The sequence below is a fragment of the Antechinus flavipes genome, chromosome 1 (genome assembly GCF_016432865.1).
Source record: "Antechinus flavipes isolate AdamAnt ecotype Samford, QLD, Australia chromosome 1, AdamAnt_v2, whole genome shotgun sequence".
NCBI lineage: Eukaryota > Metazoa > Chordata > Mammalia > Dasyuromorphia > Dasyuridae > Antechinus > Antechinus flavipes.
Window position 1 is genome coordinate 25,929,435 of NC_067398.1, and position 27,720 is coordinate 25,957,154.

Here is a 27,720-nt window from a genome sequence, read left to right on the forward strand (position 1 = left end):
GTAGTGGTGGTGGTGGTGGTGGTAGATGTAGTGGTAGTAGTAGTAATATTGATGATGATGGTGGTAGTAGTAGTGCTGCTAACAAATGTGCTAGAAACCATGTTAAGTGCTTTACAATCATTATTTCATTTGAACGACTCTGGGAGGTGAGTGCAAGTAGGCACAGTAGACAGAGTACCTCGCCCAGATTTAGGAAAACTGATCTTCATTTGTTTAAATCTGGCTTCAGATATTTCCTAGCTGTGTGATCCTGGAAAAGTCTCTTTGCCCTATTTGTCTCAATTTCCTCATCTGTAAACTAAACTGAAGAAGGAAATAATAAATCACTATAGTATCTTTGTCAAGAAAATCCCAAATGGGGTCATGAATAATTGGACATGTCTGAAACTACTCAACAAGAATGACAAAGGGGAGGTAAGTGATATTATTATCTCCATTTTTCCTCAGGAGAAAACTGAGGTAAACAGAGAGCAACTGATTTGCCCATGGTCACCTAACCTGTAAGTGTCTGGGTCCAAATTTGACTTCAAATCTTCCTCATTTCAGGTAATACAATATGTAACTGCCTCCCAGAGCTTCCCTTTCCCAACCCTTTCTCACATTGACAGACTAGGCTACAGAAAGTCAAAAACATGAAGCTGTAGGCATCCTGAAATAATCTTCCAATAGCATCAATCAGAAAATCCTCTATTCATAGACAAGCACAGTTATGGAGTCAGAGGGCTGAGATTCAAGGGCTCTCTTACTTACTCCTGTGGGATCATGGGTAATTCTATTCAATGAATGTTTCTCACACAGCTACTGGAGCCCCCCTAGTTCTAGGTTACAGACATTTCCACCCTGAAGCACTTGTATTACACTGGGGACGGAGGGATACAACACATACACAAGTCAACAAGTCCAAAGGAGCAGTCAGGATGTGAAGTCAACTAGAGTAGAAAAGATATTCCCTAGGATACAAGTTCAAATCCCTTATCTGTGGGTTTTATCTGTGGGATCTTGAGCTGGTTAGTTAACTTTCTGGGCCTCAGTTTCCCCATCTCTAAAACCCTGCATACAGTGAGCATTTAGTAAATGTTGAATGGAATAAATGAATGGGATGGGAAGATGACAATCAGGTCTTATGGAACTACACTGATACAAATAACTTTTTAAAATGCAAGAAGCTGCTTAGGATCAAAAATCAGTGAGCCAACTCGTGGGCATGATACAATTACCTATTTTCTATGCAGAAAGAGTCTGGTAAAATGCCAACTCGGAGCACAGCACGGAGTCAAGTTAGTGTATCGGCATTTCCAAGGACGGTATGTGAATTAGTATTCTTGACCCTTTTTGCCTGGAATCTCTTCTCAGGAGACATTTATCAAATTGTATTCACATGTATGAAATTCCTCTCCCTCGGCACCGATGACCACAAGCCAGTTGCCAAGTATCAAAATCATTTTCTCCAGTCAAAGTGTTCTTAAAGGAGTCAGAATGGGTTGTCACAGAGCCCACTGCAATTGGCTGGTGCTTCTCCTCCCCTCAAACCCTGCTTTTATTTTAGAACTGAGAGCTGAAGCAGCCCCAGATTATGAAATGGGTGCAAAGCTAAAGGACAGCTATAGATAGATTGATGTTCACAATGAACTAGGAAGAACAGCTAACAGTAAAATAAATGTTTGTAAATGACTTTGGCAAACGGAGTGAGTACAAGAAACAATACTGGAGGGGATGGTTAATAATGAGTGGAGACAAGCTTGGGAGAGAGAAAGTCTTTTAGAAAAAAAATCTTGACTTTTCAAAGTAGAAATAAATTAAGTGTTCCACACTGAATATGTCCAGTTCTCCAAGAGTCTTTGTCTAGATGAAATATTCAAGATGGAAAACCACTCAGTAGAAAATAATGAAACTAAATCCTGTCAACAATAATTTGATCTTTCCTAGACTTCATTTGGTAGAAGTAGCTAATTATACAAAATCAAAATCAAGATTAAAAGAGAACATAGATGAGATGTTAGATCATAGAATCATAAACCTAAAGCCCTCTCATTTTGCAGAAAAGGAAACCAAAGCACAGAGTAGAAATGAGTCACACAGGATTTAGATTTAGAATTAGAAGGGACCTCCAACCTCTTAGTTCAACAGAAGACAAAGCAAGGCCTGGAACTTTAAGTGTCAAGTACACAGCTTGCAAATGCATAAAAAAAGTTAGGATTTGACCCCAGATGTTTTCAGGATTCTTAAGCTCACCAATTGAACAGTTTCATCACCAACCTACCCCCAGTACAATAAATTAAAACTGACCTTCCTGACAATCATAGAGCTACAACGGCTCTGAAGAGAACCCCAAAATGCTTATCTAAAGCAACACTTCTTTTTTTTATATTTTTATTTTTTCTGGTTATACATGCATATTAATTTTTTAATATGCATTTATTTATGAATCATGTTGGAAGGAAAAAAAATCAGAAGAAAAAGGAAAAACTATAAGAGAGAGAAAAAACAACAGAAAAAAAAAAGTGAATGTAGCCTGTGTTTATTTATTTTTAATCTCCATAGTTCTCTTTCTGGATGCAGGTGTTGTTTTCTATCTAAAGTTTATTAGGATTACCTTGGATTACTGAACCCCTGAGAAGAACCAAGTTTTTCCTAGTTGATCATGTCACAATCTTGCTGTTATTGTGTACAATGGATTCTTAGTTCTGCTTGTTTCACTCAGCATGAGTTTGTGCAACTCTTTGCAGGACTTTCGAAAATCAGCTTTTTCATCATTTTTTTAATAGAACAATAACATTCTATGACTTTCACATATCATATCTTATTTAGCCATTCCCCAATTGATGGGCATCTATTTGTGTTCCAATTCTTTATAGGGCAAAACTATTTAAAGTGTAGGTCAGAACTCCATTTGGGATCATGAGGATAAATGTGGGGGTCATTAAAAAATTGATGACAATAAAAGGTTCCTGAATTCAATGACCAAAAACTAATTCAAAATCAAACACATAATGAATCTCAAGTAATTCTGGCAGTGCTTGTCCATGTTACATGGAGGAACTCCATCGCAGCCTAGGTTCTGAACATACAGCCTGCACACTTTGCACTGTACTTGAACAACCACTGTCAGGAACACCTCACCTCAGATTCAAGAAAGAGTAGGGGAAAAATTTCAGGTGATAAGAGGTTGAAAATGGAAAAAAAAATTAAGAAGCTCTGGTCCAGAGGATACAAAAACATTGACTTCAGCCTCTATCCATCCAATCAGAGTAATTTTTAAGCCAAAAAAAAAAAATAAAAAGGATCCCGCATCGCCATGTGAATTTGAAGGTACAAGGGAACATAGAAATTATGGAGGCCAAGTTCCTTCATCTTACATATGTTTGAGCCAGAAAAAAAAGCCTGAGGGAGGAGGGGGAGGTATGGGAAGAGAAGGGGCCTCTGGGAAAACTCAGAGGGGGAATGATTCTGTCTTTAAAAGTATTTGAAAAGCTGTCTTACCCAAGAGGATTAGTCTTATTCCATTTGGCCCCAAGGGGAAAAACTAAGAGAAACAGGTAAAGGTTTCAGGAAGATATATTTAAAGCTTTATGTCAAGAAAACTTTGCTAACAATAAGACCTGTCCCAAAGGAGAATGGATTATTTCAGGAGCTTTGGTGTTTCCCATCCCTGGAAGTCTTCAAGAAAAAGATGAAATGGTCCCTGTTGAATATGCTATGGAAGGGACTTCCTCGGATATGGGTTGGAACAGATTCCTGCAGAGAGAGAGAGAGAGAAAGAGAGAGAGAGAGAGAGAGAGAGAGAGAGAGAGAGAGAGAGAGAGAGAGAGTATGTTGCTTCTGAAAATGGTGATGAAACATGCTCAAAGAAAAGTGACCTTGTTGTCTGATTCCAGACTCAAACACAGAAAGAACCTCATTCAAGTCAAGTTAAAGAAGAAAGCAAGTATTTAGCACCTACTATATGCCACACACTGTGCTAAGCAGTCAGGGCACAAAGGATGGTAAAAGCTACACTTGCCCTCAGGGAGGTTACAATCTAAACTGGGAACAATATAAATATTCAGTTGCATCTGAAAATAAGAACTAAACAAGCCCAGAGATAGTGACCTTGTTATCTGATTCCAGAGTCAAACACAGAACTTCCTTGAAGTCAAGTCAAAGAAGGAAGCATATATTGTGCACCTACTATTTGTCAGTCAGGGCACAAAAGATAGTAAAAGCTACATCTGCTCTCAAGGAGGTCAGAATGTAAACTGGGAAACAATGTAAACATTCAGTTATGTACAAACAAGATAACACGGTGGAAAAATTAGAGATAATCTAAGAGGGAAGCAAAAGAAATAGACTAAAGATAAAAATCTGTAAAGATTTTTTACTGATTTTAACTTGCTTTTATGATAACAAAAGAAATTGGATGGATTGTCCCTAACCATATTTTATCAAAATTCCCAGTTTTGAAAAAAAAAAAATTTACAAAGCAATCAAATTTCATTGACATTAGTCGTCTAAAAACAAAATTAAGTCTACTATCATAGAGAAACAATGCCACAAATAGTACTTTTGATACATGCAAAATTTCATATTAAATATTTTTGAGTGGAAAATACTAATAAGACTGATGTTTTCTCCCAAAAGCTTTTTTTATAACATGTCAAAGACAAAGACTCTAAGAAAAATGTTTGGAAAATCTTGAACTCAATCATGAAGTCAATATTTAAAATGACATCTTTCCTCCCAAACAGATTCTCCTTCTTAAATTTTTTATTTCTTTTAAGGGCACACCACCATCCTTCCAGATACCCAAGTTCGCAGCCTGGAAGCCATCTTGAATTCATCATCATACGCATAATGCCATATTCCATCCATTCCCAAGTCTTGCAAATATTATCTCCTCAACATCTCTCAATCTTTTTCTGTGAATTTCTATTAAACCATCTAACGTCATAGTCCAGGCCCCCATTATCTCTCACCTGGACTACTGGAGCTCCTTTCTAATTGGTAACCTTATTTTTAATCTCCTCTTTGCACTGTACTTGATCAAACACTGTCAGGAACACCTCAGCTCAGATTCAAGAAAGAGTAGGGAAAAATTTCAGGTGAAAAGAGGTTGAAAATGAAAAAAAAAAAAATTTCCTCCATCCTCCAAACAACTGTCAAACGAACATTTCTCAGCACAGATCTGCTATTCCCTTGCTCAAGAAGCTTCCTTGTGTCCCCAAGACCTCCAGGAGGAAACACAACCCTTAGGCCTGCTTGCTCATCTCCGTACATGACATTTCATTTCCCATCTCTATAATTTTGATAGTCGGTGTCGAAAGCCTCAAACTCATTCCCTCCTCACTAGATCCTCTCAGAGTGCTGAGTTTCTTTTAACACTTAGATTAAATGTCACATTGACCCAGGGCTGCTAGCCGATTGAGTGGGAATAGCACTGGCTTTAACAATCAGAAGACATGGTTTTAAATCCTGGCTCTGCTTCTTACCACTTGTGTAACCTTGTCTAAGTCACTTAAAGTTCACTGAACTTTCATTTTCTCATCTGAAAAATATGAAAGTTAGATGAGTTTTAGCTTTCCTAAGCTTAAAACCTAAGATTCTATAATGAACAGGAGAACTTTCTTGATTTTCTGAGATACTAAATACTTTTCCCACTTTATGATTCTTTTTTTTTTTTTTTTTGGTTTATTGTTATTTTTTTATTTAACCTAAAAGAATATAATTTCCTTGAAGACAGGGGATCTTTTTATCCCCCAGAATTTAGTAAAGCCTACTACACATTAAAGGTCCTCCATAAATGATGTATTGACAACAAGAAAAAAAAAAGCAAATTGAATGCTGGGTAATCAAAATGCTCATGTTTGGTCCTAGAAAAGAGATATGAAAATGCACCTCTCTCCTTTCTTTGCAGAGGTGGTGGCCTAGGAGAATGGAAAACAACACATATTTTGAGTCATATTTTGATTAATATAGCTGAGCTGGGGGGGGGGGTTCCCATTCTTTTTTTTATTCTCAGCTATAAGGACTCGATCTCTTGAAAGAAAAGGAAAACATGTGGTATTAGAAAATAAAGGTAAGGTAAGAAATATTTTTTTAATTATTGAATGAATTCTGATTTTTAAAAGTTATCTTCTACCTACAAAAGAAAATCTGCCGGTCTATAGATAGGCCAGTCCAAATACCAAAACAATTCAGTGAATATCTATGACTCAGCAGTAGAAGAATAAACAAGCTTTCCCTGTCCATGTAGGGATGATTTTTTTTGTTGTTGCCTAAATAGTCCAAAGGAAAGTGTTCAGGTCTGAAGGTGCCCCTTAGCCCATAGTAACTGACTGGCAAAATAGGCGACTCAGAAGCAAGTGGAAGGAAACCACACCAGGATTAAAAATTTGCCACACATAATCCACAAATTGGATGATCCACGTGTGTCTCATCAAGAGTTGGCGATAGCTTCTAGCAACCTCACATCTGGCTCTGTTTGGACTCCTCGACTTTTTTTTTTTTTTTCAGATATATAAAAAGCTGCTACACACACACACACACACACACACACACACACACACACACACTTTTGTGAGGTAAAGCCTTCAGATCAACAGATGTTATTACCCACAAGACACAGAATAGGCTCATTCGTATGGTAAACAACCAATAAGGACAGAATCAAGATAAGGTAATCAGTTCCTATATTTTCTTGAAAATGACAAGTTATTAAATTAAACCTGGCAAAATAAAAGCCTGAGTTCCCTAACAAGAAGTCTGCCTTCAAATCTCATTAAAGACACTTATTATGTGACTCTGCTCAAGTGACTCACTTTCTATGAGCCTCTATTTCCCCATCTGTAAAATGAAGCACTGACAGCACTCACTTCTCACTTGGTTGTTTTGAGGATCCCAAGAATTTTTTTTTTTTGATTAGGTGAAAGAGGAGATAGGATCCCATCTCCTCTTTCACCTAATCAAAAAAAAAAAATCTAAATAATAAAGTAAATAAATTCCTATTATAAAATATATTTTAGGCTATACCCCACTTGGTTGTTGTTTGGGCCCTGATTGGTGCAAAGTGAGTGTAAATAACAATTGTTCTTGTTTTGATCAGAAACTCTGAGGATCTTCCCCTCCCAGATATATAGAGAGAGACTTATAAATATAGATACTAGGTAAAAGAAGTCATTCTCAGGCTCATTTCTTACTTCGCCTTAATCACTGAGTGGGTATTGCCTTAGTCAGACTGATCTCTATTGAAGATTTTAGTTTAAAAAGGTGAAGGTCTCTCACTCTATCCAAGAACACCTTCAGTCCTCCTGATTTTTATCTTGTTACTGGACCCAGAGGGCTCTGGAAGGGAAAGTGAGGCAGGAGACTTTGCCCAACTTTCCCTCACTTCAATTCAATTCAATTCAATTCACTTGCACATCATGGCAGCAATTCCCCGATGTCGTGGCCTTCTTTGAGAAGGAAGGACAAACAACAACCATATACTGATTTCTTCCCAGGTCAGTGCACCTTTTTGGTCAATTATAAAATTAAAGTTCTAAATCAATTATGAAAAAAGCTCAGATTTGCCCTATTCCATTATCAATTAAAGGTATAAACATGGACACAAACAAGCCATCTTTACTTGGGAGAAGTTAAGCAAGCACCCTGTCACTGACTGAAGGTGGATACAACCCAGTTATCTTGTGGACACAGGGAATATCTTGTGGTTGGTTAAAGAGAATCCATCAAATATGGAAATATGTTTAAAATGATTGTACAAGCATGACCTAGCTATAACAGGTTGTTTGCTGTCTTAGGAAGTGGGGAGGAAGAGAAGGAGGAAGAAAAAAAAAGGAATTTACAATCTTACAAAAATGAATGTTGAAAATTATCTTTACATGCAATTGGAAAAAATAAAATGCTATTAAGAGAGAAATAGAGAGAGCCAGACAGATAGACACATGGGGGATGGCAATCAGTCAAGACCCGGGGAATTTACAAGTCAGCTTTCCAAGAGCTATGGTGTCTCAGACCCAGCCAAGCCCCTGAGATGGAATTGCTCATCAAGTGGAAAAGAGTAGATGGAATCTCTTTCCCCTGTACTAGAGGAAAACCTTGTAAACTTCCAAAAGTTGGAAGATTTGAACTTTCCATCAGTTGCTGTAGGTTTCAGAGTCTCCAGGACAACAGAAGCTGAGACATGACCAAAGAAACCAGGCACAAATCTATATGGGCAATCTCAGGACTTTCCCAGGGAATCAATCATCTGAAACAACTGAGAGTTATACTGATAAGGATTCCACAAAAGAAGAAAAAGGTTTCCAACAATCAGAACCTGTGAGTTACCTCTTGGTCACATGAGTTTTCTGAGCTTAGTTTACTCTTTCCCAAGAACCTTTTAGTATGCAAGGAGAGAATATATCCCAGACTTTAGCCTCAGTTGGGGGAGGGGATTTTTTTCTGCAACAAATGGTAAATATCACTTTCTAAAAGCTAATCAGTTGTAGTTGGTTAACTGATGATCAATGGGGATCATGCTGGGTGGGGGTTTGTGAGTAAAAGTACTAGAGAAATTCCCTAAATCCCTCAGAGTTACCACAGATCCCTAGATCTGTGGAGAGTAATCTGACTTCCCTTTAAGGCCACAGCTCACTAAAGAGAGTAGAAGTTGGGAAGTAGCTTCAGAAAGGAGTCTTAATATAGGGATTTCCTTTCTACCAAACAGCACCATTTTGAATCATTAATTCTCTGAGCTTTGGTGGCCTAATTATTATTATTATTATTATTAATACCACCTTCACATATAACTCATGGGTTTATTATGAAGATCAAACAGATTATTTTATGAAATGGCTTTGAAAAAAATATTTAAAGTATATACAATTAGGTGTTGTTTTAACTAGGAAACCTGTAGGAACAAGATAAATACATGTCTTGGATATGGGAAAGAAACCAAAGACCTTATTTTATACTTGAGGAAACTGAGGGAAATTATATGATTTGACCAACAAATCCACAGACATTATGAAGTTTCTATTCTGTACCAGGAACTTTATTAGGCACTTGGAAACAATGAAAAAATTAAACACTCCCTGTCTTTAAAACGTTTAAATTGACAGGAACAGATACATACACATACATACATTTACATTTATACGTGTAGATGGATATGGGCATTATGTACATGCATATATATATATATATATATATATATATATATATATATATCATCAGTGCACACATATCATGTTAAGATTTGAAATTTATTTTCCATACATTATGTCATTCGATCCTCACACCAAACTTTGAGGGGTATGATACCCATTCCACAGTTGAGGAAAATGGGCCCTGAGAAGTAGTTAAACCGTAGTTCCATAACTAATGTCAAAGGTAGCCCTTCCAAATTGCAAGCCTAACGCTCTAACCACTCAACTACACAAAAATGGATTTCAAACCCAGGTCTTCTGATTCTCCCAGTCAAAGTATCAAGAAGGAAACTGTCCTGGGGGACAAGAAAGAAAAAGGGGCTACACTCTCAACATCATGAGCAATCTTGGAAAGTGACCAATGTTTTTTTCAAATTGAACCAATGAATGTTGCCAAGCCACAAAGCTGTTCCTTCTTAAATAAGATTAACACACACACACACACACACACACACACACACTTGAACTTTTTCTTCTCAGAAAACATGTGCTTCCTTTTTATACTAAAGATAATCAAATTTCTCAAAGAAAAATCGGGAACAATGGAGCTCTCATTTTGGAGGGATCAAAATTATTGTGGAAAGATTTAATTGGAGTCATACACGCAAACAAAAACATTAGCAACCATGGCATTCATTGCCCCTCCCTACACACACACACACACACACACACACATACACACACTACTTTGGGACCCAGGAACTCAACCCCTGAATATGCTATAGCACCCCCAGTGTATCAATGAGCAGAAGCAGCATTGCTGCTGCTGATGTATGGGGATAAAGTCATCAAGCGCTGTTAAAAGTTTGCAGGTTACTGGCTAAGTGTGAGGGTCCCCTCTTCAGTCTGGACAAAAGCACCTTTACGGTTCAATTACCTTCCATTCGGTGGGAGAAGAGTGGGACCTCTGATGGCCCAGTGAGCAGCAACAGAGGAACCCAGAGTGCCGGAATCCTCTGTAATTGCTGATTTGCTACCTACAGATAAGAAGGTAGCATGAAAGTGGAGAGCCTTGTTTGCTCCAAAGCATGAGATGATTGGGAGCCAACAGTAGCTGAAAGAGCAACACAAGTTAACAATGAAATTACAAGGATTTTCTGCCTCATCTCATTACTCTGCTGACTCTCCTTTGCAGTATGTGCTGGGAGAGGAGCAGGGAGATCAGGGCAAGGTTGCTAAACCTAGCTTAGACAAATCTACCTGCATTACCCTTAAGGCAGAAGCCCCACATGAGGAGAGACCTGATCAAAGTCAATGTCTTTCAAAAAAAAAAAATTCAGAGAGTTTGTGTACAATTAGAATAAAAGCAGCTGATGGCAAATTATGTTTTCTTGAGGCAATGTGGAAGAAAGGGAGTTAAGGTCTGGGTTGTGATTTCTCCGATGGGGATACAGTAGAGAGAAATCAAGACCTGGAATCAAAGGACAATTAATTCTAATCATGTCTGTGTGACCCTGGACAAGCCACTTAAAAGCTCAGTTTCATTTTCCTTAGTTCTAAAATGAGCATCAGCATCATTATCTACATAATATTTTAGAACCATCATCTCATTAGATTGTAAGCTCCCTGAGGACAGGGACTGTCTTTTGCCCTCTTTTTTTATATCATCAGTGTTTAAAACCATACCTGACACAGAGTAGGTGCTTCATAAACATTTACTGACTGAACAAATGAATTTGATCCTCACCACAACCCTGAAAGTTGGTGCTGTTATTATTGACACTTTATGGATGCAGAAACTGAAGCAATCAGAGTTTAATTAACTTTTTCAGGATCATACAACTATAAATATCTAAGACCAAATAGGAATATCAGGAATCATTTAGCATGCGGCCCTTTACACCAGCACCACCTAGCTATCTTTTGGAAAGCCCCTCACTCAAAGAGCTGAGTAGAGGTAAACATGATACACATACATACACACACACACACACACACACACACACACACACACATAAAATGCTCATTTAGTACAATGCCTAGTACATAATGTTGTTCAGTGCTGTCTGACTCTTCATGACTCTATATGGTATTTTCTTGACAAAAGTACTGGAATGGTGTTTGCCATTTTCTTCTGCAGCTCATTTGACAGATGAGGAAACTGAGGCAAGCAGAGTAAAGTGACTTGCTCAGGGTCACACAGCTAGGAAGTATCTAAATCTTGGCTCTACCACTCAATGCCTATGGGACCTCCTTGAGAGCAAGAACTATCTCATTTTTGTGCATATTCCTAATATATAGTCATAGGACAGGGGTTGCCAACTATACTTCCACTTGATATTGCCTATTTTTTGGCAGCCATGATGACACAGATTTGATTATTGTTTTCTAAGCAAGAGGCAAAAAATAGAAGAGGGGAAGAAATAGGTTGTATGGAAAGCTGCCCTCCCTGGGTGGGTCCCAGTGCATTTGTTGAACAGAATGAAACAGTGTTTAAGAGTCATGGACCAGAAATCTCCATTCTCTTTCCCATCTTGGCAGTTACATCCCACAGAGTCCCCACTCTTCCCAGGTGCCATGATACCTCAGAATGTTTTAGAGTTAGGTTCTCCTGTGAAGTGGCAAATGAAAAATTCCTGTTGTCCCATTTCAGAGATGATAAGAAACTGTTCTGAGAAAGTTACTGGCAGAACTTGCTGAAGAATATAAATTTACTGAATCACAGGAACTTAGTACCAGAGATTTAGAACAAGGGATAACTTTTAAAGGCCATTTAGAGAAAGTAAGTGGAAGAACTTGCTAAAGAGTCCTTTGATTCTATTTTAAATACGACTGACTATCTAAACCTATGCTTTCTTCTCTAACTAGCTGTAAGGGACTTCTTGAAGAAATTCTGATGCAGAGAAGTTCTATTTCTTGCCTGATGTCATCCAAGGAGTAATTGCCACAAGCAAGCTTCAGATTCAAGACCTCTAACTCCAAATCCAGCACTACTTCCTACTATTTTAGTCCTTCAACTTTAGATCCTACGGTCCTGAATTTTTAGCAATTAATAAACAAGCATTTATTAAATAGCTACTATATAAACATCAGGCATCGGTACCAGAGATTCAAAGACAAAAGTGAAAGAGTTGGCATTGAACAAATTAGAGTGGTTTTTATTATGTCTGAGCCTAATTAAATTTCCATGAAAGCACTCTGCGTCAGGGCATAGCAAGGCCACACACAGAACGCTGCTTCTCTCAGGTAGAAGCAGAGTTAGTTCTTCCTCCTGTCTACTTCAGGCACCAGTGACCCACAAATGCAACACTCCATCCCGAGGATTCAGCTACAGTTATCATTTGTCGTCTTGACAAAGTTTGTTGTTCAGCAGTGAACAATGGGGCAGAGCCCACATTCTGAGGCAGCAGACTCACATAAATTCGGTTATCACCAGAACCCCAGGCAAATCAAAGTGTTCCACCCTCCCCGTCCCTGTCTCACCCAAGTAGCAAGCACCCACTCCATCATGGCAGGGACTTTGGAAGGTGAACAAAGGCTTAATTGCCTCTCCAATCCCTCACCAGCGTAGAGGAGAGCTGATCACATTAGCAGAGCATTGATTTGTGTGGCTTGAAGAAGGGGGGGAATAAAAGCCCAAGTTGCAAAAGGTTAAAAAAACAAAATCCCCCCAAAGCCCAAGCTACCAACAAACCAACACAAAAGAGAAGATGATTTCTTTATCTTTTGAGGGATAGCAAAAAGACAGAAACCAAGAATAGCAGTGCCGTCTTGTAACACATACCTCACATTTGCTACTCTATCTCTCTGTCCCATGAGATGCAAAACATGGAGTCCACTTTTAAAAAATGAGTTCTTGATAACTTTAATTTTTCAGAACACCAAATTTCCTCCTGATACCCGTCGTAACAAAAAGTAAAAATGAAAGAGAAAAAGAATCAAACTAACAACAGATCCATCCTTGGATAGTCCCAAAGTCCCCACTTCCTGGACAAAGGAAAGGCAGCATTCTCAAACCAAGCTTGATCCTGATCATTTGGCTATTTCCTTTTCTGTATTTGGTGTTACTTTCCTGTCCACTGATACTGTTGTGGTCTCTGGGTCTATTGTTTAGTAGGCCATTTATTTCATTTTGTATCAGTTCATAAGTCATCTTCGGCTACTCTGCATTTATCCATTCTTTCAGAATTCCATTATATCCATATATCAATTTGTTTAATCATTCCCTAATACTTGGTTTTCTATACTGCTTCCACTTCTTTGAGATTACAAAAGGGGATTATTTTGAAGAGGTGGCTCCAGTCTTGCCTTCATCAGGAGGATCTTTTCAGGTGTCCAAAGCCTAGCGTCTTCTCCTACTCTATATATGTTAGATTGTCAGTTGTTTAGTCATTTTCAGTGATATCTGATTCTCTGTAATGCCTCTTGGGTTTTCTTAACAAAGACACTTGCCATTTTCTTCTCCAGCTCATTTTAAGATGAGGAAATTGAGACAGAGTTAAGTGACTTACCCAAGATCACACAGCTAATCATAATCTAAAGTCAAAATGTAACTCAGGACTTTTTGACCCCTGTTCAGCACAGCCACCTACCTAGTTAAGTGTGTGTGTTTGTGTGTTACTTCCCTCAGTTATATGGAAAATCAGGAAGACCAAAGTTCAAAAATGAATTCAGAAACTTACTAACCATGTGGCCTGAGAAAAATCATCTCACTTCTGCCTTAGTTTCCTCAACTATAAATGGAATTAATTATAACACTTATCTCAGAGGATCAAATAACATTAACATTCACAAAGCCTTGGGCCTGGAATAACCTATATGCTCTATAAGTGTTTGTTGATTGCCTAATCATATGGGAATTTCTTTTTGTCTTCAACTTCCATGAGAGATTCAAAGTAGAAGTCTATTTTCAAAATTAAATAGGTCAGGGTACAAGGCAATCCCTGAGCAGGAATCTGTAGAATGAAGATGGCAAATAAGATTATTTCGATTTGCCAAAGAAACTGCAAGCAAAATCAGGGCTAGCAAGCAGATGTGGAGGAAAGGGCATTAGATTTAGGGTGAGCGGTCCTGAGTTCAAATTCTACCTTGCACTTATGATCTGTGTGATCTTGAGCAAGCAAATTGCTTTCTGGTTATCTAAAAATGAAGGAGATGTCCTAGATAACCACTGGATGCTTTCCAGCTTAGAATCTACCAATACATAAACCCATGCTCTCTCGCTTAAGAGACTTCTCTCTTGAGCAAGTTGGGCAGCATAGAAGGCTTAAGTGGAAGCAAAACTGAGCCTGTTTGGACCAGTAATTCATCTGGTTCTACAAATTATTCCTGTCTGTTTAGTTGTTTATTTTGACTGATGGCCACAGTCTTTATTAGAATCTGTTCATTCACTCGGCTAAAATAAGCTAATTGTGCCTGGATTTACCCTTTTGTCTCCGATTAATTTTTCAAGTTTAATGACATGTTATATGTGCAAGGAATATTTTTTGATACAATTAAATAAACATAGCACTAGGCCAAAACTCATAAGACACTAGTCTGAGATATTTGGAGTAGAAAATTTATTCGGTTTGTCGGACGCAGATTTCAATTTGGTCTTCAAGCGCCTTATCACCAGAATGACTGTGAACAAGGCAGTTCACCATTCAGGGCTTTCATTTCCTTATGTGTCAAAGGAGGAGTGGTGATTAGATATCACAGAAGGTCTTTTCTGGCCCTCAGCTCGTGACTAAATCATCTTGACTGAATATCAATATCTCAGAATCATGGATCTCAGAGGCCACTTAGTTTACCTGCATTTATCAAGCCCATACAAGGTGCCAGGCTTGTTGTGTTAACACTTACGAGAAAGGGAAAGATAGACCAGGTCATCTGAGGAGTTTATATTCAAATAGGAGAAGACACCACATAAAAGGAGCTGAAAAGCAGAGGGTGGGGAAAGAGGGTTCCCTCAGCCACACAGGACAGAGACGGAAGGCTAGATGAGGAGGAGCATAGTTCAGAGAGAAGGAAGCTCTGCTCATGAGAGGCTTGGGCATCTTCCTTCAAATGGAAAGTCTGCTAGAAAGTGACCAGAGGAAAGAGTTCCAAAGGCCTGGTGATCCTGGGAGAAGGCTGCAGCAGTGGAGTGAAGTTCTGGGGTGAGAAGGTTTCTGTGGTATGGTGAAGTCTGAAGAGTCAGGAGCTGAGAGGGATGAAGGATTGAGTTCAATCCCTTTATTTTACAGTTAAAGAAACTGAGACTCAGAGAGAGATTTCCCAAGCTCATACAAGTAGTCAATGGAAGAGTCAAGATAGAAAACCATAAAAGAGATGATGGGGAAGCTAATTGGCACTGGGTAGAGCACTGGATCTGAAATTAGGAAGACCCGAGTTCCAATAGATCTCAGACACTATTTATCTGGGTGACCCTGACCAAGTAAGTCACTTATCCCTGTTTGCCTCAGTTTCCTCATCTATAAAATGAACTGGAGAATGAAATAGCAAACCACTCCAATATTTCTGTCAAGAAAACCCTCAAATAGAGACATGGAATATTGTACACAACTGAGAATGATTAAGCAAGTGAATCCATGCCCCATGATGGCCTAAGATCAACATTCTTCCCAGATAATACTAAAGAAAAACATTTCTGCCTGAGTAAGAAAAAAGAATCCCAAGTCTTAAAGGGAGATTAGACTTCACTTTCAATCTTGATTAGCAAACATTAGCTAAACAAAGTGGAGAGGGGACTGAGGGTCACGTGATTTCCACCTTCATCAATGGATCATCTATGACCTCAAGAGGTCACAAGGGAGTATGTTGCTTATGAAACCAGACACCTGGAAATGTTTTCATGTTGGAGTAAAGTTTAGTAGATTCATTTTTTTCCCATCTGCATCAAAAAGTCAAAACGGCTCTGACAAAGTTGAACATTAATTTCTGTTCAATATTTTTAAAACAGACAACACTCACCCGGAATGCTAATACGCGGCCTTCTGCCAAATACTTTGCAGCGTGCTCAATCATCTGTCTCTCTCTAATTCTTGCCCTTCGCTATTGCTTCCCTCATACATATGAGGACCATGTGATTTATATGATTTTTCTTTTACAGAGACTCAATGCAACTTTTCGACAGAAAATTAAAACCCCAAGGTTTGGAGAAAGGGGAGAAGTGTTTTTCCCCTCTTTCAAAAGGCTGAGAATGGGAAGGAGAGCACTGATGAAGTAATAAAACACAGGTGCTTCCTTTCTAATTAAAAGAGAACTTTGCAGCTGCACGGCTAGTGAATCATCCCTTTAGGTTATTCTCGGTAGTCATAAAGTGCCGGGCTCAGAGCCCATATGTTTTTTGAAAGCTAAATTCTTTGGATTTCAAAAAAGGGGAGGGAAGGCTGAAGATCAGGTAACTGACAGTATTTTCTATTTTTCTGTTCTCCTCCTTGGAGAGATGCCCATTCTTTTATTTTATTTTTCTTTCTAAACACAGAGAGAGAGAGAGAGAGAGAACGCGCAAAAGTACATAATATGTAAGAAGCAGCACTATGTAATAGAGAGCTGACCTCAAGGCCAGAAATGAGAGATAAGGATGGGTGCAGTGTCATACTACTTTTGTGCAGTGCAATAGATAGAGTGCCAAGAAATCAGGAAGACCTGAACTCTGACATTTAAAAGCTGTGTTACCCTAGGCAATTCAACCTCTGTTTACCTCAATTTTTTTTTTTAATTGGGATAATAACAGCATCTCCCTCCCAGAATTTCTCTGAGGATTAAAAGAAATAATATTTGTAAGTGCTTAGCACAGTGACATGGTATATAAATTCTATTTTAAAACTAAAGTTTAATAAATTAAATTTAAATTTAAATAAATTACAAGATTCACAGATTAGCTACCAACTGATATTTACTTGACCAAAGTTTTATTAGCAACACTTGGAGTATTTTCACAAATGTGACAACAGGAGGCACTTCACAAAAGATCCAGAGTAGGACCCAAATGTAAAGAACGTATTTGGGATCAGACTTCATGAGTTCAAATTTTGACTCTGCTACTTGTTTAGCCAGGAGACAGATTAAAACATCTGATGGACATGGAGTCAGGAAAACGAAAGTACAAATCTTATCTTAGACTATGTGTGATGCTAAGCAAGTCATGTTGCCTCCTGATTGCCTTCTTTCCCCATCTGTAAATGGGGATGATAATAACAGCATCTATTTGAGTCATATTGTGAGAATCCAATGAGATAATATGTGCAATAGGCACATCATTACTGCTATTACTTATGTAACCTTGGCCAATGAGCCTCAGTTTCTTCATCTGTAAAATGTTAAATGACTTAGACCATTAAGTCCCTTCTGGTTTTCAATCTAGGATCATATGGCCACAGGATTTAAAGCCTCTTATACTCCCAACACGATAGAAATGAAACTTGAAACATCCCTTTATGTAAGGACTCTCAAAAATAAAGATATCCCTTTTAGCATTACATGTTTCCATTTTGCAATGTTGTCTATGAAGCTCCAAACTGTGGGACTTTACAGCTTTCAACTTGGCCCTGAATGTGTTTGGGAAACACCTTCATGGGCCCCAGGACTGAAGCATTCTTGTCCTGAGCTGTTTGGCAACAAATGACTAGCAGGCAGGCTGTTGATAGTTAAACAGGTCAGTTTAGGGGGACACAGAGTTTCAAATCACTGTACAGCAGAGTTCAAAACATCAAAGCATTCTCTTCTTCAGCCACCCCCCCCATTCTCCCCAAAATAAGATGCAAAATGAAAAGAGGGAAACTCATTAAGAGTCAAGGACAAAAACCGTATGTTGAAAATAGGTCGGATAAATTATTGCTGCAACGCAAATCCATTATTGCCAAAAGAAGAAAAAAAGTTCTTAGAGAACTACTGGAAGGAGCTGGGCAGAGAGTTAGTAAATTATTCCCACTTTCAATTGCTATTTATGCTATTGCAGAACAGAGCCGTGTCCACCTGGATATCACTCAGGAAACCAAATAATGCTGTAAGCATTGATTAGAAAACTTCATTGAGTTTTCACTATTCTCACCGAATGAAATTTCATCAGTTTTTTTTTTCCTGAAAAGTGAATTAATTTCTTTTTGATTTTGTATTTTTCTATTTTAATAAATGAAATGCTGACTTTTCACACTGTGCACTGAAAGGCAAGGGAAATACCCATTTCTCCATTTCTTATTCTTCAGAATGCATCAAGAAGGGAAAGAGGGAAGGAGACAGAGAGACAGAGAGCTTTTAGGCTCTATAAGACTGCAATAACTATCTTTCCTATCCTAGCTAGCTAGCTTTCCAGCTAACTATCTATTTATCCATCATCCATTCATCCATCCCTCCATCCATCCATTTATCTATCTAACTAGTCATCTTATCTGTCTGGTTAGCCCTCTGGATCTCACCAATTTGGGAGTTTGAATCTCTTTGCTGAGCTAAACCTCCAGCCTTCTCAAAGGAACAATGCCAAAACAACCTTCTTCAAAATGCCCTCTTCTCACTTCTTCTCCTAACACTCCCTTCATGCTTTACTGAACTCTGTCCAAACTCCTCGCCTGTGAATTCTAAGCCTTGTGTCAAGTGACCTCTTGAAGTCTTCTCTAATTCTTTCCCTTATTGCTACCCACCTGGGCCCCTCTGTCAACTAGATCTTGTTTATGGTCCCCTAACCTGCTGATTTTCACCTCTGGGCCTTGGTTTCTGCCTTTCCTCCCACCTGGAAGACCCTCTCCTTTCTCTGCTAATTCACATCCCTTAACCACATAAAGATTTGTACTCTCTACAATGAACAATCTGTTTTCAACCATTACTCAATGATGCACTGGAAAAAAAAATTAATTTTTCAAGACACTCAAAAAATCTTTCTTCCTCTTTTGATTCTTAACAAGATAGAAAATGTTTTTAGAAAAAGCAACATAATATTTATATTTAGAATTTGATGTATATTAAAAGTGTATTTCTTTTCCATGTTATGTCCATAAGGCTTGTAGAGGGAAAAAAAAATGAAAGAATATTGGGGGGGGGAGGGGAAGGAATATATGAGATGAGGGAAAACTCCTGCAGAGTTGAGAAGAAAAGAACAGAGATCCAGTAGGTTTTACATAATCAACTTCCCTTTAAAATGTTGATTAGCTGGTTAGTCAGTGTTCAAAGGTCTTTAGTTGCCCTAAACCTTGAACTTCTGGAAATTTAGCTCAGTATGGAAAGTCCAAAGCAGTCCCTGAAATAGGAAGGAGGAGAGAGAGAGGAGGGGAAGAGGAAAAGGGAATGGGGGGAAGGGGAAAGGAAAGGAGATTCAATCTTCACTAGTGTAAGGCCAGCAATTCCCTATGTGGATGCAGTTATCCTGTTTCCTCCGTTGGATTCATGGTTGATTACTATGCTGATTAGAGTTCCTAAGTTTTTCAATGTTAATTATCTCTACAATATTATTGTCTTTGTATAAATTGCTCTCCTGGGCTTCTCACTTCACTTTGTATCACTTCACATTTTTGTTCCCAAGGTTTTTCGGAAACCATTCTTTCCTTCATCATTTCTTAAATTCATCTACCAGATCTTATTCAACCAATAATAGGCATGACCTCAGTTTCCAATCTTTGCTACCACAAAAACAAAAAGAGCAGCTATAAATATTTCTGTATATAAGAAGCTTTTCCTCTTTGAGGATCTGGTAGTGGTACTGATGGGTTAAAACATAGTCAAAGTTTAATAGCTTTTTGGGCAGAGTCCCAAATTGCATTCCAGAATGGCTAAACCAGTTCACAGGCCTACCAATGGACACATTAAAGTACCTGTTTTCCCACAGTCCTCCAGTATTTGTCATTTTCCATTTTTGTCAACTTAATCTTATGGGTGTGAAAGTAGTATTGCAGAGTTGCTTTAATCTGAATTCTTTTGATTATTAGTGATATGGAGTATTTTTTTTTTCCTAAGACCACTGATAGCTTAGATTTTTCACTCTGAAAACTGCCTAGTCATACATTTGCCAATTGTGGTTCAATACATTTCATAGGCTTCATAGGCTTCTATAATACCCTAAATAAGAAATAATGGATGGATATATAGACAGATAAACAAATAAATGAATAAATAAGTAAGAAAATGAATGAAATTGGCTAGTTAAAAAAAAAAAAAAAACTTGGCTAGAAATAAGCTAAAATGCCTACCTCCTCCAGCTAGGTACTTAAATATCAACTCTTTTATATTGATTCATTTTGATTCTAGAGGACATTCCAAAAGTCTTATTGCAATTAGCTTAAAACCACCAAGACTTTGGGGATACCCCATATTTATGGAATCATAGATCTAAAGGTTGGAAGGGAGTCTAAAGGATATAAACTACTACTATTCTTTTACAGATGTTTGAAAATTGAAACCCAGATAAGTTAATTGAATTAAAATCAAAATTTAATTGACCAAGGTCATACTCAAGTTCACAGTGCATCTCCCCCTAACAGATAATTATTGTTATTACAGAAATAATCAATCTTTTGGGTTTCTTATGCTTTCTCTCTTAGTTCAGAGCACAGTGCTCTGCTCATACGGTACCCAAGCAATGCTTAGTTCTACCTCATTAGGTATTCCATCCTCAGCAAAGCTTCTTAGCATGGAAAGAGAAGCTATTTATTGTGGAGCCTGAGGCAACACTGCATCAGCAGGAGTGGACAGAAGAGAAGCCAAGACAAGGGGTGCCCATCTGGCTGACCTTACCCCCTACCTGCACCCCAAAGCTATTGACCAGTGTCTCCATCAATAGGAGACCAGCTGCCAGCAATATTCACGTCTGCCACCAAGTAAGAGCAAGAAGGAGAAAGATGCTTGACCTTGGGAGTGTAACTTCAAAGCTAGAAGGGACCTTCAAAGTCATCCCATCCAACATCTTCATTTTACATAGGAAGAATGGGAAGCCAGCTCACAAATCTACTAAATTACCGAGATTATCTCTGCTACCCTTCCCATAGTCTCTCCACTAAGTAGTCTGTTTCCCATTCTAATCCATTCCTCCCCCTAGGTGTTTGAGAAATCATTATAGCCAAGTAGTAGGAGCAGTAGAAGTAGCAGCAGCAGTAACAGTAGCAGTAATAGTAGTAGTAGCAGTTGTAATTGCAGTATCAGTGAGGAAGAAGAGCAGTACTAGTAGTAATAGTAGTAGTAGTAGCAGCAGCAGCAGTAGTAGTGGTAGTAGTGAAAAGAAGAGTAATAGCAGCAACAGTAGTAATAGTAGCAGTAGCAGTGAAAAGGAAGAATAACAGCAGCAGGAGAAGTAGTAATAGTAATAGCAGCAGCAGCAGTAATGGTGGTAATAGTAGTAGTAGTGGTGGTAGTAGTAGCAGCAGCAGCAACAGTGGTAGCAATAGTAATAGTAGCATCCATAATAGTAATAGTAGCAGCAGTAGTAGCAATAGCAACAACAGCACTGCCAGTATAAGTAGTAGCAGCAGCAGCAGCAGTAGTAATAATAGTGGCAACAGTAGTGTAGTAGTAGCAGCAGCAGCAGCAGCAATAGTAGCTTTATCAATGAGGAGGAAGAGTAGCAGCAGCAGCACAGCCAGTAATAGTAGCAGCAACAGCTGTAGTAGTAATAGTAATAGTAGCAGTAGTGGTAGTAATAGTAGCAGAAACAGCAGCAGCATTTATATAACATCTTTAGGTTTTGGAAACATTTGGCAAATATAACAATAATGGTGATGATAATGATAGCTAACATTTATACAGTGCTTACTATGTGCCAGGCACTGTGCTAAGCAGTTTACAATTGTTATCTTATTTTACTCTCATAATAACCCTTTAGGTTTATGATTCCATAAATATGAGGTATCCCCAAAGTCTTAGCGTGATTTAAAGCTAACTGCACTAAGACTTTTGGAATGTTCTTTAGATACAACTGCAAAACAAGGTTATCATGTTTATAATAACATCATACAAAATGAATCAATATAAAAAAGTTGACATCCAAGTACCTAGCAGGAAGAGGTAAGTATCCAGAGATTAACTGACTCATCCAGGGTCACACAGCTAGTGTTTTCAGTTTTCAGGCTTGGATTCAACTGGTTCTCACTTTGGCTCATGTCCAAGTCCAATCCAACTCTTTTTTCCACTGGCTTGACATAGAACATTTAGGATGATGTCAGATAAAACTTTAACAATTGGCTCCTAAACTCAGCAGAAACTTCTGTAATGACAACACTGACAATCGGCCAGTAAGGGTTTGCAATATCATCTCATTTGATCTTCATAACAATTCTGGAGTCGTGTCACTCTTGGGACAGAATCTGCAAGATTCCATCATTTGCACAGATAATGTAAACAGGAGAACTTTGGTTATACTTTAGAGCCTCATTCAGACTTCCTCAACTTGGCCTTAACAACATACTAAGATGCTGATATACAGAGTCTCGCTTTACAGAATAAACAGATTTCACAACTGCCCAAGAGACAAACACCAAGAGCATTTCTCTCTGATTTCCAAAGGAAAAACCTGCAGGCTCACAGCGGTGAAGTCACACAGCCAGTGTCCAAAGCCACATTTGAACCCAACATGGCCCAACAGGAAGAGCAGGGTTTCCATTCACTATCTCATGCTGCCCCAAATGGCAGTTAGATAGGGCTTGGTAGAAGTACCTCCTGCTATTTTGGACCCCAATTCTTATCCCAAAAGTTGGTTGGGTCCTGCTGTTTAATAACCAGCTCTCATGGATAATTTGTCCTTCAAGGTGCTCTTATCCCCAAGTGAGGCAGTTTTAGCATGAAATAGCAACACATTGTGTTCACAGAAATATTGCTTCTAGAATAAGAAAGACCTAGCTTGAAAGATCACTTATCATCATCATTATCTCTATAATGATCAACATTTACATAATATTTAAAAGCCTGCAAATCACATAATGAATATCTAATTTGATCCTCACAGTCACTTTGAGGGAGGTGCCACATAGATCTCCATTTTACGGATGGGGAAACTGAGGCAGATAAAAGTTAAGTAACTTGCTCTGGATCATATAGCTAAGTATCTAAGGCAGGATTTAATTTCAGGTTTTTCTAACTCAAGATCCAGAGCCCAACTGACTGACATGAGCCCATTTGACTCATGTCCAATGTCTAACCCAACCCTATTTCCACTGTCTCAACACAGACAATTATAGGATGATGTCAGATAAACCCTTAAAAAGTTGGCTCCTAAGCATAGCAAAAACTTCAGCACCAATAATAATGACTGATAGTAGGCCATCATGCTGCTTATCAAGTGTATGACTTTAGCCAAATAAGCTCCTCCCCCCTTTCCTGTACCTCAGTTTCCTTGATTTTAAAATGAGGTGGTTGAAATAAATGTCTTCTTGAAGTCACTTCTGGCTCCAGATATATGGCTCTAAGTACAGATGAGAACAAAAAACACATGATAAAGGAAAGAGATTTATAGAATTCAGGGCAAAAAAAAAAAACATTCTTGGCTCTGAAAAAGATGAGGGTTTTTCTTCAAGATACATTTATCTACAAAGAAGAGGTCATGAAGTTTCTTTATTCCAAGATTTTGTGTGTGTGTGTGTGTGTGTGTGTGTGTGTGTGTGTGTGTGTGTGTGTAGAAGGACAGTCCTTTTTTTAGGATTTAAGGAAAACCATTTTTCTACCAGAAGAAAAGACAACTGCTCTAAGACCTCCAAGACAATTATTAAGACCCAAACCAAACATTCAAGAACAGAGTCCTAACCTTTATTTCAGCTTAACATTAAGTAATCCAACAAAACAACAGAGCAAACAGTTGGTTTATCTCTTACAGCTCTGCAAGATATGTCAGGTAAAATCCTAGATCCCTCTTTCCTTGCCAACAAACATCATCTCCTGTCACTTCATTTATACAGGAAAGACTTTCTCTCCTTAGTTCTTAGTAAATACTTTTCAGACAGTCTTTATAGCATCATTAAATGTGGTATAATTTTCTCTTCTTAAGAGGAAGAAAAGCACATAATGGGCCAAGTCACCCTTTGTGGCAGAGATGATGAGGGCCTGACCTGGTGCTGAGCTAAGTAAGGAGAGAGAAAGCTATATTTATGTATATGTGAGTGTTCAGAGGGCAGAGGGTACAAAAACAATGAGTTCTATCTTGGACATGTTGAGTTTGAGATGCTAAGACATCCCCTTCAAGATGGCTAAGAGACAATCGCCTCTCTATTGTTATGGAGCTCATGAGAGAGACTAGGGATGGATACACAGATCTGGAAATCAGATGTGTAGAGAGATAAGTGAAGGCATGAGAACTAATGAGATCACCAGATGAAATTACATTGAGTGAAAAAAAGAACAGGGTCTAGCGCAGAGCCTTGGGGAACACCCAAAATTAGTGGATGTGACAAGGATGGTTAACCAATCATCAGAGAAGCTGAAAAGGGATCTACGGAGAGAAAGATGGAGACAGAAAGGGAGAGAGCTTGAGAGAGTCACAAAAATCCCATAAGAACAGAGTATCCAGGAGGTAATCAACAGTGTTTCAGAGAGGTTGGAGATGAGGATGAAGAAAGCTCATCAGATTTGGCAATTAAAAGCTCAAGTAATGGGCTGTGAGTAAGGAAGACTTCTGTGGCACTTTCACTCTTGCAACAGAATCCTGGGGAATCTATAATTGAATAGACAATGCAAACATGTGAACTTTGGTTACACTTTCAAATCCCGCCCCAAATTCTACAATGTGGCTTTGGTATAAGTGGGAGAAAGCTGAGACAAAGTGTCTTCTTACAAGATAAATAAGTCCCAGAACAGTTGAGTATAAATCAGATTTTATTATCGGATCATATTTTCCTGTTGGTTTACATTCAAATTTCAGAGATGTTTTATCTTGACTTTAGAGAGATGTCCTTTTGGCCAGGGCTCTTAATTCATCATTTATAGGTTTTCTGAAACTTGCTGTACAGAATATTGAAGCTTTGTAAAGTAGGGCCCAAATGTATTGAAAAGCTTTAGGACAACAAATCTAAGAACAAGATCTAATCTGTTATTTTAAACTTTGTTCTTTCAGTTAATAAATAAATTAATTTGGTTAATTAATAAATTTGTTAGCACCCAAGGTACAAAAAGAAGTCCAAAACTGCTTCCAACACTTACATTTATTAGCTTGTGACTCTGGTTAAAAACATTCCTTTGTTTTCCTCCCAGGTAGGGATGTTCATACCTATCACATCTATCTCTCATGCTACTGAGAAAGAACTCTGGGAACAAATTTAAAACCTCCAGTTAAATACTAAATTAGAAATTCTGAAAGTCAAAGAAAAGATTAATAAAACTGAAAGTAAGAAAACTATTGAACTAATAACAAAACTAAGAGTTGGTTTTATATATAAAAAACCCAACAAAATAGATAAACCTTAATTAATTTGACTAGAAAAAAAAGTAGAAAACCAAATTACCAATTCAAAAATGAAAAGGGTGAATTTGCCATCAATGAAGAGAAAACTAAAGTAATAATTAGGAACTATTTTGCCCAACTGTCTGCCAATAAATCTGATAATCTAAGTGAAATAGAGGAATACTTTAAAAATATATAGATTGACCAAATTAATAGAGGAGGAAATAAATTATTTAAATAATCCAGTTTTAGAAAAAGAAATTGAACTAGCTAAGAAAGAACTCTAGGTTTCTCTTTTGCCCTCATCACTCCCTAAGCTGCATTATATTTTTATATTTGGGACATTCCCCTTTGTGGCATTTGAGCTGCTTAAGGACAAAGGATGGTTTGGTAGTGTACTTTATCTCACTAAATGCCTAGCACACCGCCTTCCTTTCAATTAGATTTAACCTCCATTTTCTGAACAATGATCCTATGGGAAGGACTGTGTATAAATAAATGCTGGTTCACTGACTGACAATGATGCACTGGAAAAGAGAGAGAGGAATACATGTGCACATGTAAACACAAAGTAAATTCAAAGAATAAAATGTTCAACAATCTATGTTTTCAACTGGCTGGGATCAGAAGGCCCAAGTAGAGGGAGCTAGTGGAAGAAGTTAAGGAGGTACAATCTAGCCATGGAGGAGCAATGATGGAAAAGAATGTTAAATGAACTCTTGAAGAAAGAACATAAATCATCAGGACAGAGGGAAGTATCCCAAACCCTAGAGAAAGAGCATCTGATATTGCAGTGACACAAGCCCCCAGGATTCACAGAGAGAAAGGTGTGTGTGTGTGTGTGTGTGTGTGTGTGTGTGTGTGTGTGTGTGTGTGTGTTGACCACAGTTACCTACTCTGGAAATGCTGTCCTAAATTATTAGCCATTTAAAGCTTCAGTCTCCACCAATTTCCAAAGTGAGTTTCAGGTGCATGAACTATTGCTGGAAAAGATTGTATTTTTTCTTCCTGAATAACCCTCACAAAAAAAAAAGGCAAAGGAATATATTTGGGATGTGTGATGTTCATTGGAAATTGCACAGGGCTGGAGTCTCCCATGCAGTCATGCAGGTGAGATTGCCAGATGCGTACCAGAATCCAAGTGATCAAGTCCATAATGCATGCTCTCTCCCTGATATAGCTGAATGCCAAACACGGTTATTATTTGTTAATTGTTCATGTTCAGCTCTTCATAATCCTGTGGACTATCACACACTAACAATTTACGTGGGGTGTTCTTGGAAAAGATATTGGAGTGGTTTTCCATTTTCTTCTCTAAATCGTTTTACAAATGAGGAAACTGAGGCAAACAGACTTGCTCAGGATCTCATAGAGTTTGTATTTTAATACAGGACTTCCTGACTCCAGACCCAGCATTCTATTTTATTTTTATTTTTTTTTTTTTTTTAGTTTCTTTGTATTCTAAGTATGCAGCACAGTGCTGGGCACATGGTAGATATCTAAAAAGCATTTCCTGACTGATTAACTGGCTTGACAATGTACTTCTCTTGAAGAGAACTTGTGGAATGCATTTCCACAGTTGTGGAACAGGACATATACTTTCAGGCTCAATTGATGTGCTGGTTTTGCTGAACTTTTTCTTTTTTTCTTCTCTCTTTACAATTTTTTATCACGAGGAGTGATTCACTGGGGATGGAAAGGAGGAAAAATCTGTTAGGAAATGAAGGTAATATAAAAATGAAAGAGCAATAAAATGAAAACATCTTTTTAAAAATATATAAATGCCTTGTTAAGCACCTTCCCAAAGCTGCTCTGTTGCCACTATCTGGGGTCACTCTCCTTATTCAGGCATTCTTGCATTCCCTAAAAATAAATCTTGACTCTTGGAGAATTTATTGAGAATCTCTAAGCCAGAAAGGGGCCAGGTTTTAATAATGAGATTGGGTCTCCCCATAATGATTTCACATAGAACACTGCGAGTGAGGTTTAAAAATTAGACCTGCCACTTTAAAATATATTATTGCAGCTCTAGGAGTTTCTGGCCAGAAATCAAGGTAGCATATCTCAGGGAGACAGATCTCCACCACATCAGGATTCTAAAAAAGCCATCATTTCTGGACAGAAATCATTACTGAGGCATTCAGCAAAACAGGGTCATGGTGAGGACTTCCAACCCTGTCTGGAGATACAGTATAGAACCAAAGGGAAGTGTGTTCAGATTAAAAATGTATATTTGTCATATTAATGAAGAAATTCAGAGAGAGAATGGTGTTTTCCCATATGGAG

At 38.2% G+C, this 27,720-nt stretch overlaps 1 protein-coding gene across 14 annotated transcripts in view; it reads right to left on the bottom strand.

The window, feature by feature from the left end:
• MAGI1 (membrane associated guanylate kinase, WW and PDZ domain containing 1) overlaps positions 1-27,720 on the bottom strand; it is a 702,436-nt gene that overhangs the window by 561,887 nt on the left and 112,829 nt on the right. The window lies entirely within an intron of this gene.